The following is a 16,270-nucleotide window of genomic DNA, read 5'->3' on the forward strand; positions in this document are numbered from 1 at the left end:
ACTTAGACTGTTTTTAAAATAATCAAATGACTTCATAGTCTGTGTTAACATTATAAATATAGAAGAAATAAGGTACTCGCTTTTAGAGGCCCTATTTTCTTACAAATCTTGATACATTTACATTATTCGTGTCATCATTTTGTGATATATGAGTATGAAACAATAAATATTGGAAAATCACAAAATCTATACAGATTTGAATGTTGTGTAGAAGAAACTTGAAAACGGCAAATAGTTTACCCTTTAATTTTTAAGTTACAGTTTTTATTGTTTTTTAAGAATCTTTTCTGATACATCTCTTACAAATACAAAAAAAAGGTATTTCATTATTCTTGCAGAAGAAAAAACAAGAATACAGAGAAACTATTTCATCGAATTCTTTCATATCTAAGTTTCTCTTGTAAACGTATAAAATAAATCGGGTGTAATTTGTATTCATAGGTTTATAGGTTTAAGTGATCTTCCAAACCCTAAAATACTGTTGATAGTTTTTAGTAGTATCAGTCTTTTGCTGACAGTTTTTAATGGCATTCGTTTATTAAATGGCATTTGTTTATTTAATAGTTTTTGTTTATTTAATTGTACTTGTTTATTTAATGCTGAACACTTTCAAATTTCGTTGCTTGCGAGAAATATGTTCTTTGAAAATTCCATGTACACCCTTAATATGTATTTGTATAACCCTTGTAAAAATCGTAAAAAAAAGTATACTCATTAAGAATCGTAACCTAATATCCAAAGGAGAAAAGAGAAAACCATTTTGTAGAATCAGCACCAATGAGGAAAGTGGGATGAGAAAATATCAAAATAAGTTTAATTGCCTGTGAAAATTATAAATTAATCTTATATATATATATATATATATATATATATATATATATATATATATATATATATATATATATATTACTCTTCTATTCTTCTCTGTTTCGTTAGCTAAATTTCAAAAATTTCAAATTGTGTTTTGTCCTCTGCTTATGTATTTATTAGTGACTCTTAATGTGCTCACTTTTTTTAGCATTATTTCTGACAAATAATTTAAAAATATATATTTAGGGCGTGCGTTACAGAACACCCTAAAAATCTAATTTTTCAGATTTTGATAATTTTGAGAAATGCGTATTTCTACAAAACTTCAGATGTGGTCAACACTTGCGTATCCTCATGTAGCTACACACCGTGCATTCTAAAGACTCCCTTTCATCGAACATCAAATGAAAAAAAAAATATCCAAAAGAAAAACTAATACAAATCCCTACATCGTATCACCCAGCAAACAAACCCAAACTTCATTTACGAAAGGCCACAGGAGAGAAAGAGAATAGGCAGGCAGGGAGCCAATGAGAAATCGCCACGTGACATCTATCGAAATGAAGTGCGACAGACCACGTGATGTGCCGCAGTGGGCCATTAAGTGCACTTTCTCCTCTTAAGTTTCTGCTGCTCCTAGATCGGAATTAAGACCCCCCTAAATGGGGACATTCGTCTCCAATACACTCCCAGAAGTAAAGGTTTTCCTCTATATTCCAAGAATTTAAGTACTAGGCATAGGTCGGATTGAATTCCTAAATTGAACCGATACCTTTTCATGAATTGGAAACTTCAGCTGAAAAGTGTTGCATTTACCTCCACTGGCAAACTCACTTGCCAAATTAAGTCACTCCAGTAATTTTATTTCTTGGAGAAGGGGAACCCCTTTTCGTTCCAAAATTGAGTTCGCATATAGCTCTAAACGGCCGCTTCCAGCGTGAGGGAGTTAACTTATCAAGAAACTAAATAAATTACTCTCCGGGCGTTCTTTTTGGCGAATTTTAAGTCCAAGAAACTCCAGCATCGGTTTAAATTCCTGAAACTGAGTATATATCTCGTACAGGAAGACTTTCTTTTTCGTTTAATTATATTTTAAATCATCGATCTCAAGTTTCTGAAAAACTGTTCAATATTTAACTAAACCAATGACATTAAATAAGTAATTATAGACCATATTTTGTGAAAATATTGATTTGTAATTTGTCAAACTTATTGACTTTTATTTTTCCTTATTTATAAAGTAAATTTTATAAATGCTACAAACTTCGGAATAAATTATGCATTTTTTAACTTTTATACGTTTTCTTATACTAAAAAATGGAAACCTAAATTAAAAGTGGTAGGAAAGTTAACATGGACTTGAAAAATTGGAAGTAAATATACTTACCACGGCTTTGGAAATGGTTAATTAACAATAGTTACTTTTTTACTTATTGCAAATAATGTTTTAAGTATGTAAAATTAAGTTGACACTTCTTGGAAATTTGAAATTCAAGTTTAAAATAAAGATTTCTGTTTAATAATAACTTATATCCCTCTTTACTATGTTTAGGATTCTTCAACAGGACTTTATTTCATCTAAATCTGTCGTGAACACATTATTTAATAAATAAAAAGTTTCAAATTTCTATTGTCAAAAACAATACGCCTCTTTAACATATTTTATCTTAAAGACCAACCTCATTGCTAAAACGAAGTTAAAAGTAATTCACCTGCTTACCAAAATCTATTATCTAATAATTATTAATCAGTCATAAACTTAACGGTTTTCAAACATCAGTTTTGGAGAAAAAATTTAAAGAAAATAAATTTTGAAAAAAAAAATTTTAAAACATATTTAAATGATATTTTTACTTTACTTTTTATGACATAAATTTTTAAAAATTGCATTTATATTAATTATTTAACAAAATAGCAACATAATTCATAAATTACATCAATATTTTTCTCTACGAAGCAATTTATGTAAATAATAGTGCATTTCAATAAAAGAAAACGGATTTTACAATAAGGCAAATTTATGTGAATCAGAACAAAACTCTAGTCAGAAAACAATTCAAAATTATAATTTTTATTTTCTAGAAATTCAATTTCTAGTCTTACTCATAGATTTCTACATCATATTAACTATTCATTCCATAAATCGTGCTTGCCCCCTGACGGGGGTGGGACGGGGTTAAGCTTTGATAAATCATACGCGCTTAGTGCTTTTGTTTGATTAAAAATTACATAACACAAAATGAAATATTCATTCTGTAATAAAAAAAATATTAATTTCAAAAATATTTATACTATAAAAAGTAGTCGCCTTTTAAGTAAAATTTATTTTTTGCTTATACTCAATATATCAGCAATAATGATATATTTTTCCATTACCAATGTTTCAAATTTGAATTAGCTTTCCGATCCTGTCAAGAGATGGCGCTGTCTAAAGTTAGCTGTAAATAATGTTTCTCCGCAGAAAGAATGTTAAGACTCGGAAACATTTTTACAGGTTAAAAAGGAAATTTAAACGCATATCTTTTTCTTTACATATTCTTAAGAAATTGCTTTAAAAAATTATTGAGTCCTTTTCCATTTATTTATTTATTGATTATAATACGATCATTTCTTTGTCTGAATAGAATTGTGAAAAATATTTAAAGTTTACTAGTTCTGTTTCTTTTGCAAGTTTTTTTTCCCCTTGTATAAACACATGTCGATTAGAAAGAATCGCATATTTCATTATAAATAAGTCATTAATTATTATTGCAAAATCATTTATAAATAATAAGGAAATTTACTTCGTAAAATTAATATTACAAGTTTTCAGAATATCACCTAAATATAGTGACCATTCATATTTATTAGAGCAAAGTTTAAAATAACTTTCTTGTTTTCTTTCGATTTTAATAGATATTAAAAGAAAAATAATGTTAAAATACAGAAACATTGGAAAACAACATTTGTAATAAACAATGGTTTATCTTTTTGTTTTAGGTATTTTTTAAAAGATTCAAATTTACAACTGATTAATAGATAAAAAATGAAGAAAAATTACTGTGATTATCCACATTTTGTCTCACAAAAAAATTAAAATAATCTTACTTTTCCTGAAAATTTTATGAAACTGCATAATAGCTTGAAATAAATTTTTAATTGAGCGTTAATGCACCAGTACCACAGAATACGTTCTCTACAGCCTCGATTTTCAAACTTAAAACTATTTGACATAATTTTTACTTGACTAATGGTTTTTCAAATAAAATTAATAAATAAAATAAAACAAAATAGAAATTGAAATCTTACGAACATTTTACATACGACATATTGCAGTGAAAGCAAAACTCGAGGTAAAATACTTTGAAATTTTATTTTACTTGTTAAAAGGACGACACCATGTTAACAAAAAAATTAATTAAAACATATTTTCATTTAAAAATTCAAAAACAAAAGAAAACTTAATATATTATGTACGATGAGTTATTGAAAATTCTTATAAAAAAGGGGTTAGCTATTCAATTTCTTCATTTTTTTTTTATTTATTCCCTATTTTTCAATGAGGTGTACCCTTATCCAACAACACTATTACTTATATTCCAAACATTCATAGTTTTAAACAATAAACATTTTAAAAATCAGACTATCTTGCAACTCGAGAAGAAGTAAAACGATCATGTGTTTTAATCAGATTTAATTAGATACCTGTAAACGACGTCACATGTGTATGCTGAACCTGATTGGCTTCTGAATCGGCAGAAGTCACAATTTGACTACGATGACGTCACTTGAAAGTATCCAATTAAAGGGGGAAAAGTTATGTACTAAAAAGCGAAATCAATGGAGAAATAGTATTAAATCGTTAAGGAGCAACGTAAAAAATCGTTAGTCTATAATTGACGCCATTGATGCTTAATTAATTTTAGTAATAAGTACTAACTGAAATAAAAGTAATAAGCTATGTACTAAAAAAATAATGAAGAAAATATACTTATTCTTTAACAGGAAGAGTAAAAAATTGTCATACCATTATTGACGCCAATGATGCTTAATTAATTTTGGTAATGGGTTCTAATTGAAACAAAAAAATAAGTTCTGTACTAAAAGACAAACCTTATGGATAAAAGATGCTTATTCTTTTAAGGGAACAACGAAAAATCGCAGTAACAATGTCGACATTGTTGCGGCGACAACAATGATGCTTAAATTATTTTGGTAAATGATGGTTGAAGTAAAAAATTAAGCAATGTACAAAAGAAAATTAATAAATTATGATACTCATTCGTTTAAGAGAAGCGTAAAAGATCATGAAACTATTATTGATGCCAATGAGACTTAATTAACTGAAAAATCAGGCCTTATTAGTATGAAGGTATTGGTGTAGTTTTAATAGATACGAAACATACTAATATATGATAAGCACCATTAGTAAATTTTATGCCTATAAATACTTGCCAAAAGTTCGCAAATACTTAACAGTTTTAATATAAATAAATACAGTGGAAAGAGGTTTTTTTACGGCTTCTGGAAAAGATTAAGTGCAAGAAAAAATTGATTGATAGTGGCGAATTTTCTTATTTTGAATTGGGCTCGAGCAACAACCGCGTGCTAAATGATACTGAATGTAGTTAATCTTTATTTTAATGGGATGAACTACTAAAAAGTGTTTTACCTAATCTAATAACGTAAAGCTAACGGAATTCATAAAAAGATATAAATGAATTTAAAAAATGCAATTTCTTTAGCTTTGTTTATTTTATTGATTCATGCTTTTCAGCATAATTTCATAGCGTTTTTTAATACTGAATTATCACGCGTTTACTTTCTTTTTTATCCCGTATGAGGAACGAGTATTTAACGAGTATGAGGAACGAGTAGTAATATATATAGAAAATTAAAACTGATAAGTTAAGAGAAATTTTTAGGGAAAAATCTATCGTTTATGCTTAATTTTTCTTCATTTTAATTAATTAATTAGTTCGTTCCTAGTTCTTTTTTATTAAATAGTTTTTAATTTATTTATTCTTTAATTATTGTCCTTTTTTAAATATCTGTTTTCTTTTTTAAAAAAATTCCCCTAAATTATTTTCAATTCGTTAAGAAAATAGATAACGTATCAAAATCCTCTTTAAAAATCATTGGAGAATGAGCCGAACAGAAAAATAAACGGCACAAAAAAATGGTAATAATTCTGCCAAAGAGAGCGGAAAATTAACCTCGATAGCTTTATGACTGCGCGTCCGAGATTGCTCATTGTTATCGTTTGCAATTGAAACCGCAGATAAAATAAACCGTCTGTTTCAAACACTTCAAAGCTCTAATGATTAAATATATCGTTTGACACGATAGCTTCCATCGATAAACTGTTATTCGTGACGAATAGCAGGAGAAATCGATGTTAAACAGGATGAGGGAAGAAAAAAAAGAATCCCGAGGATATAGTGAAAAGGAAAAATGTCCTTAATGTCTCGCAAAGTATTCAATAAAGTACAATTCAATTTATGGCCACGGAATCATACATCCATAACGTAATGTAACCTGACGCTAGGTGTACAGCGTAGCTTCGCAGTTCCTATGGCAACAGCTCATTTCCGCTAATAACGGTTGCCTAGCAACCATGGTCAAAACCATTCAAGAAATGCCAGGTAGGAGAAGAAACTAAATAGAACGGGAATGGTTTAAAATTTCAGAATTTTTATTTAGTTTTTTCTTTCTTTGAGAATGAGAAAAAAGAGATCGGAAAAGAAAGAAAAAGAAGACATGCATTTTCCCCCTTTGCCTTTAGATTTCACAATGAAATAAAAGTTTGAAAGGATGGAGAAAAAAAGAATTTTTGTGATTTTCAAGGAATAGTTTTGGACTTTTCCCCTTTAAAAATGAGGTAAAAGTTTTTCTAAGTAAAAAAGATGGAAATAGAAAATGGAAATACCACCGTAAAGAATGTTTACACAAAAACTGAGCTTTTAGCTCTTTCTAGAAGCTTTTTCTAAGTTGGGCATTAAAATGCATTATTTTCTAGAGCAATGTAAAAATTTCGCGTAAATAAATATCTGTTAAATGAAGCCGTGAAGAATATGTCAAGCGAAAACCATAAATGAAATATTTCAAATTTTTACGTTTTTTATAAGATGCAAATCTCTTCATAAAAATTTTCCTCAGTATAAGCTTTGATAACAAAGATATTTGTAATATGTTTTGGAAATATGAAACTATTGAGATTTTGAGGAAATACCACAAAGTTTTTAAAATTGCTAGAAAGCTTCGCCACCTACTCGCTTCGCCTCACCAAACCCTGTAGTTGCCGTCACATTCCCCTATTTTTTTTCAATATTATCAAGAAAATATTATTTTGTTTATAAAATGCATAATTATTTCAATTTTGTGCAAGACAGATCATATGATGCAATTTTATGCAGATGTTTAATTATTATAATACAATTTAATGCTATTTATGCATAAAATTCTATTTAAAGTAAATAAATACGTAGAATCAAAGGTATTGCTTGTAAATATGGCATTGTCAAACGTGATAATATGCATAAGTACAAAACAGTACATTTTCTTCTTTAAAAAAAATCATAACTTTTGAACTATTACTAATAGTTCTATGGACTTGGTTAAGGCTTTGTTTTGATTCAGAGTAAAGAAATATATATCAGAGAGAATATGTCACCATTCATGAGAAAATATATGTCCCCATCGGAAAAAATAAGTCATCACTCTTGTTCAAAATAAGATATTAAATATTTTTGAAACTGCTACTAATAAATTGGTTTTTGATTTAATTTTGCTCATAGAATCTAAAACTCAGTTTGTCTACTCAGGAATGTAGTGTATTATTTATCCATCAAAGCTTTTACAACTTCTGATCTATTGGTTGTATTGACATGGTGAGGTTTTATTCGATTCAGCATTAGAAAAATACATCAAAACAATACATCACTTGTCTGGACAGCAAAGAGTAAGTAACCCTTTCCCTCAATAATGTTCATAAATGGCCTTAATCCCTTTTTTAAAACAATTTACAGCATTCTGTATTCGTTTACTCAGTTACGGGCTTCAATCTTTAGGGCTATATTACAAAAATGTTAAATCAATAACAATAGGTTTCTGATTTGATTTTCATTTTGTTATACTCATTCACTTCTAGTATTGGCGAAGGCAGTTAATGACCTTGAAATTTGTGCAAACTTTCAACTACTTGCTAAAATATTAAGAGCAATTTTAAAGTCCCCCCAAATATGCACTACTCATACTTTTATTTTTTACAAACTACTCATTAATACGCTGAAAAATAAATACCCGTGCGGTTATCTGTTTGGGCTATTGTTCCTTTTTTCGAAGGATTTAGATACAAAGTTCCATTGAAAGGAGTTATATCTTAATTGGGTGGTGCCGTGATTCACTCGTTTCAGAAAAAGTGTTGTATCATGTAAATTGATGTGTTTTTCTCAAAATTTCAGAGGATTTGTAGTTTCGAACACCCAAAACGATGATAATTTTCCCAAAAATACCTAAACACATATTGAATAGTTTTACGTAAAGAACATTCAATAGATTTTCAAGAAAATCAAATATGTTAAGTACCCAACCCTGTCTGACTACTAAGAGGACGTCATAAACTACGGGAGAAACATTTTGTCACAAATTCTCTTTCACCCCTATTACTAGCTTAAAATTTAAAGCACAGAGAAAGTGCACTTAGACAAACCTAGAGCAAGTTATGAAGTTTCAAATGCTGAAATGTTTGCCTGATGTACTCTTACGTTTGTCTAGATTTACTTTATATTTATTTAAAATTTTAAATTAGTATTGGAAGTGAAAGACAATTTGTGACGAAAAGTTTCTCTCGTGGTATGGAGTCCTCTCAAAAACAGTGGCTCTTAACAACCAATCATCTTCTGAATTTGGTCAACAAGTGTTCAAGATGGAAGCCTAATATTTTGAACCCAGCCTTGAAGAAAAGGAAGCTCTTAAACAAATCATTAGGACAAACTCACCGTTCTTAAAGAATTGTTGAAGGAAACTAACCCGCATTTGCCTTACAAAGAGTGGAAAACCGCAAAAAATCTTTTATAGTACAAAATAGCCAATTAGTTGACGAAAAATAGAAATTTTTTTATACCAGTTAACAATTTTATCTAATATTTGGGAATTTGTCTATAAAATTATGAATTATATTTATACAAATTAGTGAAGTATAAATTAAGATTGTTAAAAGCAGTTATTTTACAATTCTTTAGGAGATACAAGGTAAAAGATCGCCATTGCTCTGAGGAAATAAAGAATACGAAATTAAATTTTTTTATTTTTAAATAATTTATGGAACTGTCATGACCATGTAAAAAACACTTAGTATCTCTAACTATCATTAAATGATTTTTCAACCCTATTCCATATTATAATATCCAAAAAGAAATTTAATTTCTTAATTTGCTGTATTTTATTGATAAAGTACTTTACAATATATTTTCGAACTTCTCGAAACACATCATTGAAATTTATTTACTTTTAATATGTTCTATTTTTGAATAGCATTTCCATATGTACATAATAAATTATATCATAATTATTTCCTCCCATGAAAATCTGAAGTACATAAGGTGTGGTTCATAAAATTAATATCTTTTATTTATTATACTTCTTATGAAAATCATTAAATTCTAATAACTCGTAATCAAACAAATAAAGTGGCTAAAAATGGCGAACATAAGTCTGAAGTATGTAATTAATATGAAAATCAGATATATGCATTGTCAAGCTTTGATTTTAATCTTTAAAATATTCTTCACTGAGAATTCGTCGAAGGCTTAAACATGGTCTATTTGCATACAAAAGACTTCATAAGAATTTCGCAAACTAATATTTATACGCTTATTGGTACATATGTTTTGGGTCTCTTAAATGAAGAAATACAATCACACGTATTAATTCATTTACGCCTGCCATCACATCATAATTAAATTGCATTTCTTTACTTCTTGTGTTGTGTATCTTAATTAAACATCGCGGGAAAATCAGCGCTGTGCAGTATGGGTAATTTCTCTTTCATCTTCCGGTAAAGTTCTGAAAACTCATCTTAACTTACCAACATCAAAGACTTTCATTCAAAATTTTGATTCAATACTACTTGTTTGAAGTATCTCCTTCCTTCTAATGGGTTTATTGTTTGAGAATATTAATAGGCAAACTTCTCCTTTTTGAAATAAAAAGCAACATTCAATGCCTTGCATTATAGAAAAATGTGCTAAATTTTTTTTACTCAACTTGGCAATATTTTTTTTATTAGAATGTTTTTCATAAGGCAGATATAAAAATTAGAAAAAAAGAAAGAAAAGAATACTAGGATCGGTTATCCGCATTTATAGACATTCATGCTAAAGATATCTTTTTTTAAAAAGTTAACAAATTAATCGATTATCCGCATTTGGGGACATTCATGTTAAAGATATCTTTTTTATAAAGTTAACAAATTAATCGGTTATCCGCATTTGGGGACATTCATGTTAAAGATATCTTTTTTTATAAAGTTAACAAATTAATCGGTTATCCGCATTTGTGGACATTCATGTTAAAGATATCTTTTTTTTATAAAGTTAACAAATTAATCGGTTATCCGCATTTGTGGACATTCATGTTAAATATATCTTTTTTTATAAAGTTAACAAATTAATTAAAATTATACTTCAAATTTTAAAACTTTGCATTTTTAAACTAAGAAACTTTATTTTAAAAAACTAAGATTTAATTTTTTTAACAATTTGCAAACTTTTGAACACGCAAGCTCTAAACAACCCTTTTTATAATTTCACAAAAGTTGGCCCCACGAACATCACATAAAAATTGTTTTACAAAAAATACATATTTATAAAAGTAAGATTTTCTAAACAATTTTAATTATATCATTAATTTATTGACTTTTTGTTCGAATGTAACAACATAACGCATCTGAAATACATTTTAGGAGCAAATTGCTTTTAAACGTTGCATTTTTTGGAAAATATAAATTAACAGTCCACATATATAATATATATTTATGTAGTACAAAAGTTTTTGTTATTCGTTATAGACATGCCCTCCCATTCTTTCCTTATTTCACCCATGAATTTAGTTAAAAAGTTTAAGTATAAACTAATTATTAGCTAAATTTACGATGCTACGAAAAACAGAAAATTTATTACGAACGTGCTGTAGATTGGCATAAATAAGAACGCTTGATTCGGCATTAACTTAAGGATTTAAAACTTAAGGATTTGAAACACCAATTCAAAGATCAAAACTCTTCCTTCATAAGAAAAATTGAAATAAAAAGCTTTATTTCCGACAAAAACTGGCAAAACTTTCTTTTTATGTTCACTAGAAAAATAAATTATTTGTTCTTTTATTATTGTCCAAGTGTTTATTGATTATTGAATTTTAGAACCCAGTGATGTATAAAAATTATAACAATTGTTATAATATTTAAAACTGTACTGTAAGAAGTTGGGTAGTCTACAATAACAAAAAAAATCATTTTTCATATTGCGAACGGGAAGGAGTAAAACTATTAATCTCATTAATTCAACAAGGTGAATTAAGGGTGATAATTAATTTTCCAGAGCTATGCTAATGTTATTCAATCGGTCACATCATTCAGAACTCATTAATAAACATTTTAAAGATAATTCATTTGAAATCCATATTCGTCGCCAAATAATGCCAAGTAAAATAAAAACTCATCCCAAAGTAACCCGAGGAAACCTCCAGCAGATATGAATGGCACACACACTACTGGAACTTCTAAATTGTTTAGGATATCTAACCGAAATCCATTTATTTTATAGATATATCTTCTTCTAAAAACGAGCACAATAAAAAAAAACTCTGGTGTGTATGGCTAAATAATAAAATACGCGAAAGGTTTCCGTGAAAGCTCTTAGCGTGCTCTGATGCAATAACTGAGAATTGATCATTCGTTTTCTGACGCTCTCACGCAATATTGCATTTTTTTTTCCTTTCTATCTTACATAGAATACACTTATTTTTATTTTCGTTCGCCTCCAACCACTTTTTTCTTTATCGTTATTATTCCCAATAAGAGCAAGGACGATGTTGCTTAGACACAAATACGTTTTTCTATGAAATAAGCTGAAATGTTGTTAAATGGAATAAAATGGCTATAATTTAGTTTTGGTGCACCCACACTTTACAAATGATAAAGAAGATATTGAAAAACGTGGAAAAAAACGAAAGAAGGGAACGAATGTGTGGTAGTCCGTGAATTGTTTTGGAAATCGTTGCTCGTTTAAAAAGTTTGAGTAAACGGTAAAGAGTATTGTTTTATTTTATTAATTTTGTATTTTTCGATGATTCGTCACTTTATGTAATTTCTAATTTTTCACAACATAGTAGATTAAATAATAACTCTAAAAGTGCTTAATATTATAATGCAAAAGCGCTTAATAATGCAAAAATTGCATGTTTGAGGCAATAAAAAAGCAATTGCTTTTAATAATATTAATAACAGATTTTTCATAAAAGAATTTTAATTTTTCAACAGTTTTAGACATTTGTTGTTCGGTGAAAAACACTCATTTTGAATAATACAATATTCTACTGGCTTAACTTATACATTATTAGAGTAATACATTACTCTACTAACTAAAATTTTAATTTTTATTTATTAAACAAACGCAAAATATATTTTCACTTTACAAGAGGATAATTTTATTATGTGAAAACGAAATTAGATATGGAAGTAAAATGAAATAAACAGATTTAATTGATGGACATTTTGTAAGGTACTTCTAATGCAGTATATTTAATTCAATAGCATATTGAAAAGAAAATTAACAACATTGCTTATTATACTTTTTTGCAACTTTTTTTTACTAAAAGTTATAATTATAAGGATAATCCAGTATGAATATAATAATTTAGGAAAGAGTGAAATTATAAGAAAGTTCCAGTATTTTAGTTCAAATCAAGAAATTAAATAAATACATTTTTATGTATTACGTATGGCATTTTTATTTTATTTTATACATGAATTAGTTTACAGAAAATTACAAAAAATACAATTCTGGTGATTTAAAAAGCATTTATGTGCTTGAAAAAAATATTAATAAAATAACCATTAAAAGTGAACATTTCAAATAAAATTTGTAGAAATGCTTAATCATAAGAATAAATTGCCCCATTTTTTCCTTCCTAATTTAGCTAAGAACTCAAAAATATTTCAATATTAAAAAACTCGACTGTTTATTACATAAATCTTGTAACTTTATTTAACAAATACATTAATTATTTAAACTAATTTAGATAAAATATTTCTGTAATTTAAATTTATCCTTTGTTTAAAATTTTAAAAATATTTTTATGTATGTGATATTTTAAATTTCAAAGTACAACTGTCTACGATATCAAAATTTATTTTCCTTGATAACACTAGCTAATTTTCTATACCATTAAGTTGTAAGCTTCCTCTTACTGTAGCTTAAATTTAACTAACTGCTTGTCTCGTTATAACTGCATGTTATACCGAAGAATTAGCCCCATATTCCTCACGATAATACCCAACATTTAAATAGGGGAGAGTTACGTCTCACCAGTTTTAATTTTTGAAGTTGGTATGCAGAATGTAATAATTCAAATAACATAAAATTATTATGACCTAATTCTGTCATACACTTTTAAAAATCTTTGTAAATAAAAAAAATTGGTCCAAAGCGTTGCCCCTTGGGCCATTATCTGTCACATCTTGACTAAATCTGTCACACTGATCTGTCACACTTTGAACTTCACTTAAACTTCACTCTTTTAAACTTAGTCGATTTTAGTTGAATAATCATGTCAATTTTAGTTACTCCAAGTATCCCGTATCAGATAAAAAAAATCATGAATATAATGTCAAATAATATTTAATTCGAGTATTTCAAAACTTAATATCTTTATAAGAACACAAAAGTTTTTGTCTGGGGTAAGTGGTTCATTGGGAAATAGATTTGTGATAAGTGGTGTTAAGAAACACTTGTGCATTTCTGGGATTGGTACAAGATGCAATACTAATAATAGAAAAGGTACAACAAACATGCACTTTGTTGATTTTGTTTCTTAAAAAATTAATATTTTATCTTATGGGCAATTACATTTTGGTACTAATCTACCTTGATTTGATTTCCAGATCTGAGTGCTATGAGGATATATTTTCCATTTGAATTGATTTAATTTTATAACCATAGTTGCATAGCCGTCCGAAATTTCAGTTTACTGCCACTAATGTTCAACTCCATAGCCTTGTAATTTTGAATCCAATCCAGAAGACAAGGGAACACCTGGATCAGTACCCCCCAGTGGTATTGATTTGTTATAGGAACTCGCAGGGCTAAAAACTGGCTGGAGGACTAAACACTAAATAGATTGAAAATATTACTTTCTAACTATAAAATTGAAAAAAATGTTTTCCAGCTCATGCTTAAAAACTTAAAATGTTTCCAGCTCACGCTCTTAAAAATTCCTTGGAAAAAATGGTTATGTAGCAATTTAATAAATTGTTATTTTACCTTATTCAACCAAAACAGTCAAATCATCACAAAAGTATGATATTCAAACTATTAACTGTGAAAAAATTTATTTATTAAAAGTATTCACCTTATATGGCTAAGCAACCAAATTTTTTCCGAGTCAACTAGGCCCATCTTATCAAGCCACTTCGTACCTTTCAGCTGTGTGCATAATAAAGCCAGTAATGCTTATCAGTCAATATTATATCCGGCAGAAAGTAGGTTCGAATCACAGTGTTCAAATCATAACAATATTTCTTACCGTCTTCCAAAACATAAAAAATTTCCTGTGTGCTGTATTTCTTAAATGGGAATCCTATACTATCGTAATGCGAAAAGCTCATTCATTCATAAATGGCAGCATAACAGAGCTGCTTAACACCAAACTTCAGTATCTTCCATCTCACACGATAGATGGCGTCACCGGATAAACTAATTAAGTCACATTCTACGGTTCTTTTAACAAAACATAACTCAACCGCAACCTAATTTAAATTTCCATTGCCTATCGAAACGCTTTAACATAAACTATCTCCAATGTTCAGTTAAATTTCATTTTTGTGGTTTAATAAGCATGGTAGATGAAAATGGTTACAAAACTGAATAGTTTTGAATTCTCGAATTTTTAACCATATCAGTTATAAGTGGTTTCTGAACCATAAGTGTAAGAAATGTTACTAACCGTAAACTTTACGGCTAATTGGATAGACAGACTGCTTTAGGTAATTTTACCGTAATTTTAGATTGAAAATTCTAACACTAGAGCAAATTGTAACTGTCCTTACAGGTATCAACTATATATATAAAGAATAAAAAATTTATCTGATGGTGTGACTAGTCAAGGTACAATACTTTCTCTTACATTATAATACATATCTTTAATATGTCCTTTAGATAAAATGAGCTCATTTAAAAACAATCATTAACAGTTTTTGTGAAACAAATTGATTGATCATTTAAATTAAATAAAGTAATTACATCGGTATAAATAATATATATATATATATATATATATATATATATATATATATATATATATATATATATATATATATATATATATATATATATATATATATATATATATATATATATATATATATATATATATATATATATATATATATATATATATATAATATATATATATATATACTTATAATATATGTATATATCAAATTCAAATGTTAGCAGTCTATAGATTAAAATCAATTAATTATTTTAAATAATATTGAGACAAAAAATATCAATCTTTTTTAAAACTATAATAAGATTTATCAAACTGTAGAAAACTGTGGCATTAAAAAAAATCACTATATTGAATTTGTAATAATTTTTTAAAAATTGCATCACAAGGAATGGATATTAAAATTTTGCATAGAAAGTGACTTGAAGTATCATATGTTTTCACGTATTCAAGTTCGAAAAATAAATTACAGAAAAACATTTCTAAAAAAATATAAATTTACTGTTAGTTAGAATTAAATGCTTCGTTGAATTTTGTTCAGTAATTGCTTAAAAAATTACTAATCTTTGGCAGTTTAGGTCAATATTTATGTAATATTATCTTATTTTAAATTGAAAACACTGTCATTTATAGTTCAAAATAAGATAAATGTTAAGTTTTTAAAGCATTCTTTAATAATAATCTTGATAAGAAAAAGCGTATTATTATAATAACCATTTTAGTACAACATGTTTTATATCTATATAAGTGTAAACTTATTATTAACAACTATATATTATTACGATAACCATAATAACTTCATTTTTTGTTCATAGCCCAGTTATAGTTTGTTTTTAACGGATACGTTTAATATAATGCTTTGAAACTTAATTCTTTTAAAAATATGATTTAAAAATGAGTACACAACATGTTTTATCGAAGGAAAATATAAATATATGTATTGTATCTTCAAATGTCTTTGTGATACTATTTA

General features: G+C 27.4%; 1 long non-coding RNA gene across 1 annotated transcript in view; it reads right to left on the reverse strand.

Annotated features, from left to right (window-relative positions):
* LOC139426959 (uncharacterized) overlaps positions 1–16,270 on the reverse strand; it is a 418,699-nt gene that overhangs the window by 401,761 nt on the left and 668 nt on the right. The window lies entirely within an intron of this gene.

The sequence above is a fragment of the Parasteatoda tepidariorum genome, chromosome 3, assembly GCF_982258835.1.
Source record: "Parasteatoda tepidariorum strain Cologne lab strain chromosome 3, Ptep-v5.0, whole genome shotgun sequence".
Lineage (NCBI taxonomy): Eukaryota > Metazoa > Arthropoda > Arachnida > Araneae > Theridiidae > Parasteatoda > Parasteatoda tepidariorum.